Source organism: Crinia signifera, chromosome 4 (genome assembly GCF_055691185.1).
Source record: "Crinia signifera chromosome 4, ASM5569118v1, whole genome shotgun sequence".
NCBI classification, from domain to species: Eukaryota; Metazoa; Chordata; class Amphibia; order Anura; family Myobatrachidae; genus Crinia; species Crinia signifera.
The window spans coordinates 327,956,351-327,960,082 of record NC_139220.1 but is presented as its reverse complement, the minus strand read 5'-3'; positions in this window follow the sequence as shown (position 1 = coordinate 327,960,082).

Here is a 3,732-nt window from a genome sequence, read left to right as displayed (position 1 = left end):
ACAGAACTCGTGTCAGTACTATGTTAACCCTTTTCATCATATAGAGATATGGAGTTGTCAAGTGTGGTACCGATCGCCATCTTCTGGAGATGCAGATGTCAGTACAGGCAGAAAGAAGTTATCTGATGACCAATCTTCCATCAATACGTTGAGAACTATAATAATTTATGATGATACACGCCCATATACGCCCACATACGCCTATAGCATTAAAATAAGCGCTGCGGAATCTGTGTGCGCTATATAAGAAACTGTTAATAAATAATAAATAAATAAATATGCACGCCTTGTTTGTCAATTATTAATGATTATATTACTCAGCTTCTCTTATTGTATAAAATAGACTATAATCTGGCCTAAAACCAGAGATTGAAATGCCCAACTCTCTGTAGCCTTGCATAATAAATATACTTTATCACTGCCTCGTATTAAGGATAAATAATTCACTTTATCACACCATACCATACCATCCAAATAACCAATGTGTCTCCTGCGCACTCACCATACCATACCATCCAAATAACCAATGTATCTCCTGCACACTCACCATACCATACCATCCAAATAACCAATGTGTCTCCTGCACACTCACCATACCATACCATCCAAATAACCAATGTATCTCCTGCACACTCACCATACCATACCATCCAAATAACCAATGTATCTCCTGCACACTCACCATACCATACCATCCAAATAACCAATGTATCTCCTGCGCACTCACCATACCATACCATCCAAATAACCAATGTGTCTCCTGCGCACTCACCATACCATACCATCCAAATAACCAATGTATCTCCTGCACACTCACCATACCATACCATCCAAATAACCAATGTGTCTCCTGCGCACTCACCATACCATACCATCCAAATAACCAATGTGTCTCCTGCGCACTCACCATACCATCCAAATAACCAATGTATCTCCTGCACACTCACCATACCATACCATCCAAATAACCAATGTATCTCCTGCGCACTCACCATACCACCAACTGAAAAATATTAAATTGACTCCGCTAATGGTATCGAGCAGCTCTCATAGGTTAAAAGATTCTAGGGGGTGAAAAAAGAGCGCTATAGTGATTTTTTTCGAGTGACACCTGTGGAAATAAAATATGTTAGTAAAATAATGTTTACACTCCTTTTGGAGTATATAGGGTGGGAGAGGAAGAGAAATTTGCGCTGACCCTACTTGCCCTAACCTTACAGATGCAGCGGTATTCTTCAGCCCAATGCTGTCCACTGGATGGAATCTTCTGTAATGACTTCGGTCCCGGGATGCGGCTTGGTGACGTCAGCGGTTGGCGTATCGGTACTTCGGGTAGCGACAAGATAGCTTCTCCTCTCCTTAAGTCTCCAACGCAATTCATGCCACGATGGGCACTTTGTCAAGGACCTTGACAAAGTGCCCATGAAACTTGGTTCCTGATGAAGATGTGATTCGAATACATCGAAAACGTTTGGACATTTACCTGCGTTGTGTTATTCATTTATTCACTGAGTGCCGCCGTGCGCTGCTTACTATATATATATATATATATATAGAGTTTGTTCAGCAGGATGGCACTCAATGCAAATAAATTAACTCTTCGGTGCCAGGAACTTAATATAGTAATAGAGAGCACTTACCCCCCTTCCTTTGCAGGCGAGGATGGAACCGGCACACGAGTTTTTAGTGAAGAAAAAAGGTGAAGTTTATTGCACAAGCATAATTTTGCACAAACAATCAGCTGTAACCTAGGTTACAGCTGATTGTTTGTGCAAAATTATGCTTGTGCAATAAACTTCACCTTTTTTCTTCACTAAAAACTCGTGTGCCGGTTCCATCCTCGCCTGCAAAGGAAGGGGGGTAAGTGCTCTCTCTATATATATATATATATATATATATATATATATATATATATATATATATATATATATATATATAAGGAGCAATTAGAAGCAAGCACACCAGTTTAGTAGAAGATGAAAAATACTTTATGTAAAAAGAGGCATCAGTCCATACTTGCAGTACAACAAATCTTTGTAGCAGAGTACATTTGCAGAGTTAAGAAATCCATGCTTTACATGTGCAAAAAATCCATACTTTACATGTGCAAAAAAGACTGCAAGGACGCCATGTTCGAGCTCTACAGCTGTTTCGGTGTAGGTATCACCGTCGTCAGGAGCACACTGAACTGGCACACATTGCACCCCTTTATAGCAACCAACATTAGAGACAAACAATCTCACCTGTGTAGAAACACGTGAGCTTTCAGTGGCACGATGTCCGCCATCACAGCCTTCCTCTTACCGCAAGTTCCGGAAGTGACAAGGCGCAGCCACGGCAACCGGCCTAGGCAAGCGTCTGTCACCGTGGAAACTACTGGCAGCGTCGCCGGAAGTGACGCGACGCGGGTCACGGCAGAAGCCTGACACCGCGTCCATCACCTAGGTAACGCAAGATAGCGTAGCGCTTGTCCTGTCATCACCCCCAAACAAAGATCCAGGGGTGATCCACAGGTCAGCGCTTAACTACCATCCGATGCCGGACAGGGGAATAGAGGTCAGCCCTGCTCCCAGGGTACAGTCCCCTCCCAGCCGGCACCGATCGCCATAGCGGGGGAATGATATGGCTGAAAAATTAATGAATTAAGCTCCATGTTGGTTACCACAAGAGGTACATTGTGTATACAACAGTGGGTATTATTGGTATTATATGTAATCAATCATATCATATCATATAAGTAATTTAAAGCATTACAGATAATAATGAAAAAATAAAAAAATAAAAAATAAATTTATTATTCAAAAAAAAAAAAAAAAAAAAAATTTATCATAGAAAGCAATGAAAAGACAAATCCTCATTAAGTCCTTAAGGTGAGAGACAGTTCAATTGATGGATCCAAAAGCTCTCCTTTTGTAACAAGAGTCTACCTCTATCCCCTCCCCGTCGCAGTGGGGGTATATGATCTATAGGGATAAAGCAGAAGTCCCTTAATCGATGTTGACACTGGACGAAGTGCCTAGCAACAGGCGGAGTGTTTGAGTCAATGGTATTATAAGCTTTTTTTATTGAAGAGCGATGCATACATATTCTTTCTTTCAAAGTCCGGATTGTTTTACCGATATAAACATGAGGGCAGGGGCAGATTATTGCATAGATGACATAGCGACTATCACAGTCCAGATGATGTTTTATTTCATATTGCTGTAAAGTTGTAGGATCCGTGAAGTGAGTTCCAGTTTTGATGAATTGGCAGTTAACACAGTGGGCACACTTAAAGATACCTTTTTTGAGGGATAGCCAAGTGGATCTCTTCATGGGTTCTAGATCTGATTTAGCCACAATGTCCTTTACATTTTGACTTTTTTTGTAGCAAAACAAGGGAGCCTCCTTGCAGAATTCCTTCATGATGCCATCTGTTTGGAGTATATGCCAATTTTTAAGTATCACATCTCGGGTTTTATTTGAAGCAATAGAATAAGTTGAAATAAATGGTAATCGCTCCTGTATGGATGTTTTATGAGATTGTTGAACCAACGATGTGTGTTGTGACATATTCATACATTTGTTGATAGCTTCATCTATTTCAATGGAAGGGTAACCCCGCTCAATAAATTTGTCACCCATCAGGCGTAATCCTCACTACTCGCAATAACTGCGACAATGGAAGACCTGCTTTTAAAGGCTTAGGGTGAAAGCTGTCACAATAAAGCAGAGTGTTTTTATCGGTGAGTT